Here is a 13191-nt window from a genome sequence, read left to right on the forward strand (position 1 = left end):
CATGCTTTGGGAGGCCCCTAAACATGCATGGAATACGATCTTCTTTTGAATATATCTTTATTAGCTATTCAATAGTGTTTGTCATACCGTGCTTATCTATCTCCTCATTTCGATTTCCTTTTCTACCTCCTCTTCACTTTGATTTTCATTTGCTTGACTTCACCTTCAATCTTTTTGTAAGCTGTAGCCACCTTTATTGCCAACTTTCCCTCTAGTTCTGCCAAGCACATAAGCACCTTGGCAAGTGAGTCTTTCAAAACTATGTTTTCTGATTTTAAATTGCAAACATGCTAAATGTATTCTTTCCATGGGCTTTGCTCTTGACTTGGATTAAGAAGTAATATCAAGATTGTTGAGAGAGTCTTTGGTTACATCTCATTAGTAGGCCAAGAGCTTAAGTCTAATCCTCACCCCGATATGTTGGGCTTGAACCATAGGTGGAGGTGATGAGAAAGCTTATAAAATATCCTTTCTTGTGCATGTAGACAAAACTTCATGTAAGGGGGGATATAACATGAAACTTTCATAGTGAATGGATCACAAAAATACAAAGATTTCCAAAATGCAGGCTGAAATGATTGTTCTTGGAGGTGACAAAGATGGGGATGAAGGAGAGTAGACACATGGGCAATAGAAGGGGGATGATAGAAATTTGGCAGAGCTATTTGCCAATCACTCTCCTAGACACATGCTCACATAGAGATTCAGATACAATGAGGCAACTAGTATTTGATTGGAGGAAGCTCCTCCCTTGTTAGAGCGATGGAAAAGGAGATCCAAATGTCAACAAATCATAGGATATCTTCTCTCTACCATTCCTTATGTAAGAAAAAAAAAATGGAAGTAGATCTACAGAGGCATGAAGTTGATAATTAGATTCATTGAAGATTCAACTTCCCCTCTAAATTTAGCACTTTTTCATGCTATTGACCATTCATTTGATGTGCCCCTCCCCCAAAGAGAGAGAGAGAGAGAGAGAGATTTTAGTTACAACCCACTTTGGAGTGTCATTGGCACAAAAAGAAATCCACCTTAGGATGCCATTAGTGTAAAAAGAAAACCAATTGCTAAAGCTATTGAAGTTATTAAATAGTGCTTAGGTCTTCTAAAATTCTCTATGATGGCTTTGCTACATTGATAAACTATCCATTTACCTTTCTTTCTAGTTGTCTTCAGCTTGGTGATTTCATGTGGTCATAGTTTGACGTGTAGTAGTGTAAGTTCACCTATGTTCCATATTTTGGTTCCCTTCAACCGTTTTAATTACTTCCAAATGTAGTTTGTCTGTCAAACTTCAAAGTTAGTTGATGCCTTCCAAACTTCAAAGTTGTGTGAGAGGAAGTACAGATTGAAGCTCAACTGAGAGTACAGTTGGCAGTATAGAGTGTGAGAGCACAACATCCAATGCAATAGTCTTTGAAGTGTAAGGTGCAAGTACAAAGTACAACCCTTTAACCTTAGGGTTGTAAGAGAGTGTTCAAACCCGAAGCGTGTGAAACATGATAAGTGCCTAAAATTATGTAACATAGGCACATAAAATAAAAGAAATAAAGTTGGACAAAAAAACCTCTCGTACTATGGAGAGTAAAAAGTGCCCCAGTGTCCTATTGAAGATCGCCGACACTCCTTTGTGAGCGTAGGCATGAGTCAAACCCAACCAACCCCCCTAGGAGTGAAGAGTGATCAAGATACAAGGCTCATCCACCAAAGGAGATCAAATTTAAAAGCATTGCGAAATGCTTCAAATTTGTTACGAGGAAGAGCTTTGGTGAAGATGTCTACCACATTATTGGTGGTAGGATAGTAGATAAGGCTGATATCACCTGCATGTAGCCTCTCTTTGACAAAGTGATAATGAATCTCAATGTGTTTCATGCACACATGAAACATTGGGTTTCGTACCACTGCAATGGCACTTTGATTGCCAGTGAACAAAGGAGTAAGCTCTGTGATAGACACATCCAAATTAGCTAACAAGCGTCTAAGCCATACGCATTCAACTATGGTAGTGAAAGCTACATTGTATTTAGCTTCACATGACAAGGTATCAATAGTGGATTGTTTCTTGCTAAGCCAAGAGATGCAAGATGAGCAGGGAAAGAAACAATTACCACTAGTGGAGTGATGAGAATCATAATCACCAGTCCAATTAGAATGATTGTAAGCATGCAAGTGCAGTGGTCCCCCTTGGCATAAAGCAATCCAAGAGTCCTAGTACCCTACAAGTAATGGAAAACACGCTTGACAGTTTGTGGCTAATGCATATATTTGCTCAGGGCTGGAATTGCAAATTTATGTCCGGCCTTGTGTTGCATATGTAGATAAGACATCCAACTGCTTGATTATATGTATGGATATCAAACAAGTCATTGTCATCGTGTAATGTTAGCTTCAATTTAGGTTCCATTGGTGTACAAACTGGCTCGCAATCCTTAAAGCCAAACCTCTTAAGAAGTTTACTAATGTATCTCGACTATGACAGTCCAATGCCTCTAGTATCATGAATGAACTGAATGCCCAAGTAATAGTGTAAAGGCTTAAATCTGACATCTCAAAAGTTTGTTGCAAATTTTGCTTGAATGCTGAAAAATCTGATCAACATGTGTCCCTGTAAGCAAAAGATCATTAACATATAGACATATGACTAGCAACAAGGATCTCCCCTCTTTACATACGTAAAGGGTAGAATTTGATGAGTTGTTTATGAACCCTTGCTTGAGTAAAAAATCATCAATCTTTGCATACCAGGCTCGAGGATCGTGTTTCAAACCATATAAAGCCTTTTTTAGCTTGTAGACCAAGTGTTTGGATCCCTCAACTGCAAAACCAATGGGGGGTTGCTGTACATACACTTCTTTTTGAAGTTCCCCATGTAAAAATGTAGCCTTTATATCAAGCTAATGCACAATCCATCCATAATTGGCAGCCAAAGAAACCATAGACCTAATGGTAGTCATGTGGGATGTAGGAGCAAATGTCTCCTCATAGTCAATGCCTTTCTTCTGTGCATAGCCCTTGGCCACAAGCCTAGCCTTATATTTGTCAATGGATCCATCAGCATTCCTTTTCACCTTATAGACCCACTTTGTATCAATGGCTTTCTTCCCAATGGGAAAATACACTAAATTCCATGTTTGATTCTTTATGATGGAATCAAACTCAACTTGCATTGCTGCCATCCAATGCACACTATGTTGTGTGTCCTCAAAACATTTATGCTCCTCATCATCAAATGTATCTTGCTTCCATAACATACTCCATGGTATGTGCACCATCATGCATACAAGCTTGCCTTCTAGTATGACAAGGAACAATAAGAGCATCCAAATGACCATCTTTTACACTTTGCAAATACCATCTAGGCATCTGCCTAGCCCCTTGACTATGTGCAAGCTCTTGCTGAATTTCAAAAGAATACTCAGATCAGCCATGGGCTGATTTTCTGCATTACCCACCAATGGAGCAACTGGCTGAACATTAAGTTCACTTGTTGAAGCTCCAATTGTATCACCGAAAGAAATGGGTAGTAGCCCTTCAAATACATCATTGGAAGCCTAATATGTGTCAAAACCAACAAGGGATAATTTTGATTTTTCATCGAAAACCACATCCCTAGTGACAAATACCTTTTTAGAGACATGATCATATAACCTATATGCTTTGCTCTCACTGCTGTACCCCATAAAAATGCATTTAATAGCCTTGTTATCCAACTTCTTCTTGAGTACCTTGGGAATGTGTGCATATGCAAGACACCCAAAAGTATGAAAATGCCCAACATAACGTTTTCAGTTGTTCAAAGCCTCAAAAGGCATGACATTCTTTAATGCCTTGGTGGGACACTTATTCAAGACATGGCAAGCACACAAAACTGCTTCCATCCAAAAATTGTGTGGTAAGCTCATTGCTTTTAGCATACATCTAGCCATCTCCATGAGTGAGCGATTTTTCCTCTTTGCAACCTCATTCTGCTGTGGAGTATAAGCAGTAGTGTACTAATGAACAATGGCTTTCTACTTCAAAGAAGAATTCAATAGAGAGGACATGTATTCCCCCCTTGATCTGAACAAAGAGTCTTTATCTTGCAACTAGATTGATTTTCAACAAGTGCTAGAAAAGCAAAAAATGCATCATACACTTTTGAGTTTTTCACCAAAGAGTAGACCTAGCAAAAAGAAGTAAAGTCATCAATGGAAGTGACAAAATAGTAACATCCACCCGATGACTTTGTTTGCATAGGGTCACATACATATGAGTGCACAATCTGTAATCTGGCAATTGCTCTAAAAACAACATCATAGGGAAATGAAGAACGATGCATTTTTCCCAATTTAAATACATCCCTTGCATATATGCTCAGGAGATCTCTCCAAGAGATGTAAACCATTAAGCATGTGTGTACGTTGCATAAGCATCAAGCTACCATAGTTTACATGCCCCATGCGAGCATGCCATAACTCCGCCTGTGACATAGCAAGAGTGAGAGTGGACGCTAGATAGACCGACTGATCAACTAAAAAAGTATCCAACTCATATAACCCATGACATAGAGCGCCAGCCAAAACCAAAGTCATGTGTTCCTTATCTCTCACCATACATCTATCATCATCAAAGGTGACATGCAAACCGCACTTGACCAAAGAAGAAATAGATAACAAATTCTTCTTTATGCTTGGCACAAACAATGCATCCTGCAAGCGGAGAATAGAGCCATTAATGGCTATCAACACAATCTCCGCAATGCCTCTAATAGGTTATGATGCATTGTTGGCACAATGTACAGACTTGCCAACCGGGGTTGCAATAACATAAGCAAATAAATCTCTGCGAGATGTGATGTGCTTGGAAGCACCACTTTCCAAAAACCATGTGCTCGCATCCTTAGTAGAGCTAAATGGTCTATCAGCCCAAGAAGAGTTATAATTGCATGTGTAAAAACAATAGTCCCTGTCTGCAACAAAAAGGATGCGGACTCAGTGGTGGTAGTAGAAGGTGGTAGTAAACATCCCTAACTCCTTTTTCTCCTTGGCTATGCGCTTTCTACATTCAATGATGTTGTGTTTTGGCTTCTTGCAATAGTGGTAGTTGCCTACTTGGCTTGCGTGTCCCCTCTTTCTTGCTACCCTGTGAAGTGCCTCAAGTCCTAGAGTTGTGTAGAGCATTTTTGTTTGGCTACCCTTGCCCTTCTGCCTTGCCATAAAAGCCTGCTTAGAGGCTATAACATCCACATCATTGTTCTTTCGTGTTTGTTCTTTCTCTAAGAGCAAACTGACCAATTGAAGAAAAGTTAGTGGTTGTGGAGAAATCCTCACGGTGAGGTCCAAGGCCATATGAAAGGGCAAGTACGAGGGCGGCAATGAATTCAAGTGTAGTAGATATCAAGTGAAGGAAAGTAAGTGGCTATGGGAAAATCCTCATGGTGAGGTTCAAGGCCATATGAAAGGCCAAGTATGAGGGTGGCAATAAATTCAAGGTAGTAGATATCAACTACACATATGAGTAATGCTCATATACATTCATAAGCTACTTATGCACACCTTGAATTTTACTTAGATGATCCTCCATAGAATCGCCCTCATCCATCTTCACAATCTCAAGCTCTTTCTTCAAGAAAGAGTTGCATGTCTTGTTCTTTCAAGTAAACATCTGCTCTAAGGCTAGCCATGCTTCTCTAAGAAGAAGCTACAGATCAAATGTGAGGGATGATAGACCGTTGAACTGCCAATGCAATTAGCTCCCATGCCTTTTGTATTGTTGATCTCTAGGGAAGTGGCTGAGTTAAAACAGGCTGAACAAGGTGAGTGGCCCATTGTCCATGTCCTCCTAGAGAAGGAGTAGTAGGAGCCAAAACTCCAGGCCTAACTTCTTTATCGTTGACATAATCCCAACGATTCTTTGCAATTAGCACATTCTTAATATCATAAAGGACCAGAGGAAATAGTTGTTGCCATTTGACCTATCCTCCTTGGATACATACATACATCACCTCCCTGATTTTCCATGATAAATGTCACTCAATCAGAGAGCAAAACTTGACCAACCTAGAAATCTCAGAATTTCCAAAAATTACAGCAAGTGCTTTGTTGTAATAGCAAATTTAATCACGCTGTCAAAAATTGTCTAAAATACACGCTGTGATAAGTGCTCAACAGCATTGAAAATGCAAAAGCCCCAAAATTTCTTGTCCTAGAATGCATGAAATCAATCTATTTCAGACTGGCACAGAGATGTACATTTGCCAATCTCTAAGCTGACAACAAAAGCCCCAAATTCTTGACCCACAATTTCATAAAATCTGTGTGTGAAACGTGTCCAAGACACTTGCTGAAGCCGAGAGATGCTACCCGGGCACAAGCCCCTTCCCTAAGATAAAATCTGAATTAAAAAATGATAAACAAAATTCATTTTACCCTGGTTTTGGAATTTGGAGGTCAAGCTAGAGTGTTGGGCAGTTGCTGCTGTGGCTGACTTGGCACGTTGGTGGATAGAGAGCTAGATAGGTGGCGTATGGCGCAGAGAGGAGAGGATTGGAGCAAGCGGGCTGGTGGATAGAGAACTAGATAGGTGGTGTATGGCATAGAGAGGAGAGGACTGGAGCAGGCAGACGACACAGATAATAGGGTCTAGTGCAGTCGGCAGACGTGGGATAGGGGCCAGGCGGGTGACAAGGTTGGCGGTGTTGCACAGGGAGTTGCAAGGTCTGGCGCAGGGGTGGGCGCCTGTAGCACTGGCAAGGGACTGTAGGTGGCGTAGGCAGCGGGCCTGCCTGTAGCGACATTGAAGGCTGATTGTTGGGCGGTGCTGTTGGCGCTAGCAGTGGACTGAGGATGAGTTGAAGTAACTTGGTGACTTCAGTGGGGCTAACGGGCGACCTGAGCTGAGTTGCTTGATGGGGCTGAATGCAAAGGAGCTCAGGTGGAGATGGTGGCCACTGGTTAGGCTGAGCACAAAGCCGCTACGATACCAAATGTGAGAGGAAGTACAGATCTAAGGTCAACTGAGAGTATAGTTGTATAGTTGACAATATAGAGTGTGAGAGGACGACACCGAATGCAATTGTCTGGTGTAAGGTGCAAGTACAAAGTACAGCCCTTAAACCTTAGGGTTGTAAGAGAGTGTTCACATCCGAAGAGTGAAACATGATAAGTACCTAAATTTGTGTAACATAGGCACATAAAATAAAAGAAATAAATATGGGGAAAAAACTTATCGTACCCGGAGAGTAAAAAGTGCCCAGTGTCCTACTACTGAAGATAATCGACACTCCTCTATGAGCATAGGCGTGAGTTAAACCCAACAAGTTGGTTGATGCCTTCCTTGCTTGATAAATTTTCATTTAAATTCTTTTTTTTTTTTTCCAAAATTGGTCTTAGTGTGGTCTAACATGTATGTCTCTAAGCATCCTTGGTGATATTCATCATTTAGTTCCATTTATGTTTCTTCATGTCATCTATCCATGAGGCCTCCTAAATGTGCATGGAATGCAATCTTCTTTTGTGATGTAGCTTTAATAACTTCTAAAAAGATAATGTTATCATGTTTTACTTACATGTCTCCTTTCTTGTTTCAATTTCCTTATGTACCTTATCTTGCACTTTGGTTGTCATTACCTTGACTTGATCTTGAATCTTCTTATTATTTCTAGCCATCGCATGTTGTCAACTTTTCTTCCAGTCCAACTGAGCATTTAAGCATTTTGGCAAGTGAATCTTTCAAAATCACAATTTTACTTTTCGAGTTACAAACTTCTTGATGCAGACATTTCTCCCATGTGGCTCTTGATTTTCATTGGGTGGTGATTTCAAGACCATTAAGAAAGTATTTAATTATATATTGTGGTTAGGGCAGGAGCTCAAGTCCATCACTTATTCCTAATTTCTACCCTAGCATTGTAGGGAGAGGTGATGAGGGAGATTAAAAATAGCTCAGCATGTTTATGCAAATCAACCCTTAAATCATACAAGGGTGGGAAATAGAGTGTGAAAGAGACTATTGAGCTAACACATGAGTTGACGACTATTTGACAGATTAACCTGATGACTGACCTATAGAGACTTGTGGAGAGATGAGATGGATTGGCAAACTAAGACTACCATGCATGACACAAAAGAGAGAGAGAGAGAGAGAGAGTCTGTAATGGCAAGTGCAAAAAGCTTATTCATTATGACTAGATAAGATGACTTGGATTGCATTATCATTTCTTTCTTGAGGTCAATCACATCTTGTGATAGGCTTGATTCCTTCTTCTTCCCTTAGCTATCATGGAGACCAATAATGCAAGACCTTTAAGTATTTAATTGTTTTGTCTCCTCAAGTAAGTCATACATTCTACAGGCCTACTCAAATACTTTGCTTAGATCTAGCCTATCTAAGCTTGAGTGCCCTACCTATGACCTTATATAGCTCCTCATCCTCAATCCCATGAATAAGGGCCATTGCAACAAAAACGGTTCACTTAGCTATAGGTATTTTGAGACTATTAACACTAGTCACACAACTCCTGATGGTTTCATTCTCTTTATTTCTTTCATTCATGAGCTTGAATTTGAGGTTTATGTGCATAGCTAGATTCAAAGAATATATTTGTGAATAAGTAGAGAAGCTATTCTTCTCACTTTCATCAAGACTTGTAAATGGTTGTTTTCTCCTAGGAACAACTTGGAAGGTTGTGCCTTCTTGTCACTCATTACAAGTTGTTAGCCTCACATACTTGCTCAAATACTGTTTAGTAATGTATATCTAATACACATTATTTAGGCCTAAACACATAATAAGTCACTAGGCATTGTTGCTAGATCTAGAATTTGACTTTGAAAAAAAATGCTACATATTATCAGCCTGCAAGGTAAAGTAATTGCTTTAGTACTTGCTTTGCACCCTTAACACTAGTATTGTTGCATTGAACACATTGACTTAGTCTGCACTATAACTACTAGATTTAGTAGCTTCTAAAATCATTTTTTAGATCAAAACATCCTCTTGAGGTAGTACCTTTAGGGTATCTTTCATTAGCTATAGACTCAAAATATTACTCTAGGCTAGATGCAATCTGCATAAGAAACACATATATTATTGTCATTAAGGCCCATCTAGTCACAAGATTACCAAACTTGCTAGAAGACAAAAGCCCTTGGCTTTTGTACCTAAGACTTGTCCTACAATATGAACCGATTGACCAAGACTTTGACCACGAATCAAAGAGGAAAAGAGTAAACCCCAACTAGGGCTCTTAAGACATAGGAATTGACTAAGAAAGCACCTAGAAGGCCACTCTAGCCATTAAGGGCTAAAAGGAAAATTTTACAAATTTAGACATTTAGGTTTGTATTAATAAAAACTTTACTAAACGTGTGATCTCTCTCTCTCTCTCCCCCTCTTTCTCTCATCTTTGAATATAATTTTCTCTCTTTCCACATGTGTGTGTGTGTGTGCGTGTGTGGAAACCCTCTACTTCATTGGCAACATTCTCTGTAGTAGCTACTATCCTTCACAGCCCCTCCTAGCATTATCTTGCGCCTAGTTGAGCCATTCTTGGAGACTCCATGTGCATGAGACCATGTGTATCACTATATTGCTACCCCCCTTCAATTCTACCCACAATAATGCCTAGAGACTCTAAAGCACAACCTATGGTAATGCATGACACCACAACTGGTGTGGAGAGGAGCTTGTTAACTAGTCTATGGAGTTGCACCTAGCATGGGGTGCATTTCATGGGGCACCATTTGCAATTGTTGTTTGGCAATCAATTAGCTAGATGTACCAATTAGTGTCGAGGTGCATGATATCATCATCACATGGGCTCATGTGCCATGGTAGACCTAGATGTTAGCCCTTCATTCCCCCCATGGCTTATGTTATGGAATTATATTTATCACAATATTTTATCAAAATTTATTTTTGTGGATTTTGTTTATTTGTTGCATGATCCACGACGTATTGCACGAGGTGTGCACGTGTGTGATAGTGGTCATTACCTGGTAAATAGAATGAATGATATTAATGTGTATTGTGTTGTGGTGAGTAGATAATTAGATGGAGTAAGCGAAATTATTATTTTTGGAGCGTGAAATTTTGTGTGTGGAATTGATGTGCTCTCTTTAGCATGGAAAAATATCACTAGAAGCATTATATTTTGTATGTGCCTACTATTAGCACAAGGACTTTGCATGTGCACATGTGCAATAGATTTATTTTTGATCTATTTATTAGAGAATACAAAATACTATTTTTGTAAAGCTATTAGAATAGAGTGTGTTTTGATTTATTTACACAAAAGTGAAGGAAAGCAAAAAACAAAAAAAGGATGCTTTCAATGTATTTTGGGCACAAAAACTTATTCTATTTTCTCAAATTTTCTTCTCTCTTGCCTTTATTTCTCTTTCCTTGTTCAATTTGTCCCTAGAAATAATACAAACATGAGATGAACAAATTTGTCCCTAGAATTTCAATTTTAAGGAGAAGATAATCTCGTTATAGCCATGTATTTGAAAGAGGATACTAAAAACATTGAAAAGCATCCAAATTATTTTCAAGTTTTACATTTATATTGGGTATCCCTTCCCACTAGAAAATACATAATTCTTTTTACATTAGTTAAAACCATTTAAGAAAACACCTCTCATTACTCCTGTAGTTGATGACCCACCTTTGTTAGAAGCTAATACTAAAATTTTAGTACATGAAGTAATCCTTGACCATGACCATACAACTACTAGAATAGGAAATCAATACCATAGATATTTAGCTAAGTACAAAACTCATTCTATGGAAGAATTACAATGGATATAAAAATCAATGCTAACTCTGCAATATGACAATTTAATTAATATCCGTCACTCATAATTACATTAAATCTCCAATGGGAACGGATTCACTGCATAGGTAGTGTTTCATGTAAAATCCATGGAATTTCATAGTGCAAATTCACCGCAGTAAGCAATATTAGTACATGGTGTAGATTTGCTTCTGTAGTTAGGTAGCACCTGCATGTGGTTGGACACCCCTGCATTTTTCTTTGAGTTATCATTTGGAGACAATTGATTTTTAGATCCAACTAGACTATTGAGCACTTGTACTTATTTGTAAATTTCTTTTGAGTACTTTAATTAGCCACATATTTTTTGACAAAAAAGGATAGAAAATGACAATTAATCGAAAGGATGAAAAGTACTAGGGATATAATACAATGTTAAATTGATACATGGTGTGGGTAAAAAAGGAAGATTAATACCATCTGGTAATATCTCTGAAGTTGAAGTGTCAAGAAATGGCCTACTTGATGGCATGCCAAAATTATTTGTATCCTTTGGTGGTGCCTCAAGTGAGAACAAGGACCAAACATGCCATGGGTGGCATGCTCTATGTCTTTTAGTGGCTTTATGTAAGGTGATCCTAATGGTGGGACTTGGCATACCTCCAAGGGGAAGAGTCTAAGTTAGCACTGATATGGGAAGCCCATAATCCAAGATAGTGGTCTAAATCCCTCTCAAAATAGGGAGTGGAAGTGCTTCCTATAAGTCTAGTACTCCTCAATCTCTAACTCAAGCTCATAGATCTAAACATTTGAGGGTGAGGTAATCTACTCTAGACCAACTAGTCTATTTATAGAGCTGATGTGAGGATATGCAAAGATAATGGATAACACACTGTATTTCATGGGACATTTTTTTGTCAAGATATACTCCATGGGATACAATACTTCGTGGAACATCTATATGTCCATTTGTGTTGCCCAAATCACAAGCATCAATGGATACATGCAAAGACATGACTTTGGAGGACTAAACCAAGTGATAGTCAATAATAAATATCAAATGTCTAGATGACTACAAGGGCCAACGTTTTCTCAAAGACAAACCTAAGATCAATATACTATCAAATTCAAATCAAGAAGTAAGACATTCAAAGGTGGCTTTTAGCACTAGATACCCCTACAAGGATATGAGGATATAGCGATGGCCATTTGCGATGAGAAATAGTGGCGTCGCTATTAGCGACGCAAATAGTGACGGTACCCAGACGAAAAAAACGTGGGCCGAAACCTGAGTGCGTCATTTTGCACGCATTCACGAAAGAGAGAGCGAGAGGGAGAGCGAACATCTTACTGAGAGGGAGAGAAAGAGAGAAAGAAGGCTTCTTACAGCCACCACCGCCGTCGCCGCCGTTTGCAAGAGGAGGTATACGGAGGGCGAAGAGGAGCCGCCAAACCCTTTTTCGAGCCTTTATGGTGAGTGCATTGTCTATCTTGCTTTGCTTTTGTGTTTTCTCTCTCTCTCTTTTACTTGTTTTTGGTATAATTCATGTGTATTGAGAGAGGGAGAGGAAATGAGAGAGAAAGAGAGGGAGACGGAGAGAAAATAAGAGAGGGAGAGGGAGGGGGAGAGGGAGAGGGAGAGAGAAAGAGAGGGGGAGGGAGAGGAAATAAGAGAGGGAGAGGGAGCGGGAGACATTAAACATAATAGGGAAAGAGAGAAAGAGAGGGAGAGGGTGAGGGTGAGGGAGGGAGAGGAAATGAGAGAGGAAGAGGAGAGAGAAAAAATGAGAGAGGGAAAGGAGAGAGAAAAAATATTAAACCTAATAGAGAAAGAGAGAAAGAGGGTGAGGGAGGGAGAGAAAATGAGAGAGGGAGAGGAAGAGAGAAAAGGAAATGAGAGAGGGAGAGGAGAGATAAAAAACATTAAACATAATAGGGAAAGAGAGAAAGAGAGGGAGAGAGTGAGGGAGGAAGAGGAAATGAGAGAGGGAGAGAAAGAGAGAAAAAAAAGGAGAGAAAGAGAGAAAAAATAAGAGAGGAAGAGGAGAGAGAAAAACATTAAACCTGATAAGGAAAGAGAGAAAGAGAGGGAGAGGGTGAGGGAGGGAGTGTATACGAGAGAGGGAGAGAAAGAGAGAAAAGGAAATGAGAGAGGGGGAGGAGAGAGAAAAAAATGAGAGAGAGAGAGGAGAGAGAAAAAGAGAGAAAAAACATTAAACCTAATAGGGAAAGAGAGAAAGAGAGGGAGAGGGTGAGGCAGGGAGAGGAAATGAGAGAGGGAGAGGAAGAAAGAAAAGGAAATGAGAGAGGGAGAGGAGAGAGAAAAAACATTAAACATAATAGGAAAAGAGAGAAAGAGAGGGAGAGGGTGAGGGAGGGAGAGGAAATGAGAGAGGGAGAGAAATAGAGAAAAGGAAATGAGAGAGAGAGAGGAG

Source organism: Lygodium microphyllum, chromosome 14 (genome assembly GCF_053477565.2).
Source record: "Lygodium microphyllum isolate KBCC chromosome 14, Lygodium_microphyllum_v1.1.10, whole genome shotgun sequence".
Taxonomy (NCBI): Eukaryota; Viridiplantae; Streptophyta; class Polypodiopsida; order Schizaeales; family Lygodiaceae; genus Lygodium; species Lygodium microphyllum.